Source organism: Sinocyclocheilus grahami, unplaced genomic scaffold, assembly GCF_001515645.1.
Source record: "Sinocyclocheilus grahami isolate Dianchi unplaced genomic scaffold, SAMN03320097.WGS_v1.1 scaffold393.1, whole genome shotgun sequence".
NCBI classification, from domain to species: domain Eukaryota; kingdom Metazoa; phylum Chordata; class Actinopteri; order Cypriniformes; family Cyprinidae; genus Sinocyclocheilus; species Sinocyclocheilus grahami.
Genome location: NW_015505572.1, coordinates 983,452 through 984,596, shown reverse-complemented (window position 1 = coordinate 984,596; position 1,145 = coordinate 983,452).

Below are 1,145 nucleotides of genomic sequence, written 5' to 3'. Positions count from 1 at the left end.
ATCCCCTCTTGCTGAGGCATCGAGCGGGAGGCATAGGGCATTACGAGAAAACCTTCCTGTTTAAATGCTGTCTCGGGCAGTGCTCCCCTCTTCTTTGAGGGTTGTATTTGAGCTCTCAAATCTTTGAGATCAAATGTACTTTTCTCAAATCCACATAAGTGGTAAATGTGCTCGTTATGCTTTGCCCACTTTTCTAAAATCCACATAAGTGGTAAGTGTGCACGTTATGCTTTGCCCACTTTTCTAAAATCCACATAAGTGGTAAGTGTGCACGTTATGCTTTGCCCACTTCTCTAAAATCCTGTATGGTAAGGGTTACGCGTTATTGAGTTGGTTAGACCCCGGTTCCTTGGGCTCCACTCAACTAGTGTGTCTCTGTCGACACACTCTGGAAGCATCGCTCCCCTCACCAGTGAGGGTTATTATGAGTATGGTGCTTTCTTTTGAGCGTTAATCCTCTCTGAAAGGGAACGTCTCAGGTTACTTATGTAACCATGGTTCCCTGAGTAGGGAACGAGACACTGCGTCCTCTAGGTTTCTTGCCATGCTGCGGACGCAAGCTTCAGACGAAGAAGTGAATGATGTGTAGCTCCCGGCGCCTATTTATACTATAGTCGCACCGGTAGTGAGTTGGTGTTTTGTCAATGTATTCTTCAGACACAGGTCACGACGAGGCGCTCCCCATAGCGACCCCTAGAGGACGCAGTGTCTCGTTCCCTACTCGGGGAACCATGGTTACATAAGTAACCTGAGACGTTTATGTTATGCGCCTGCTTTTAAAGCCTCATACAGCCACAGCTTATGGCATCATAAAAGTGCAAAGGCTTGTGATTGGCTGATGTGTGAAGTCTGAGCTTGACTGCTAGCCAATGACTGCGCAGCTCCTGTTTTCAAACGGAGCTGGTTGTGTTTCCCGCTCAAATTGCTTTGTTCTTGTTTAGTCAGGGCTGTTCGATTCCGAAATTTTTGGAATCGATTCCGATTCCTGGTTCTGGAATCGATTCCTCTCTGTTTTTTTATTCTTTTTCAATTCTTGTTTTTGTTAGATTGAAAGAATCTATAATCTCACCACGACTGCAGGATAAAGGTCGTAGAAAGGAGCCTTCTCATAATATGAAGCTTTATTTGTAAAAAAAAAAAAAAAA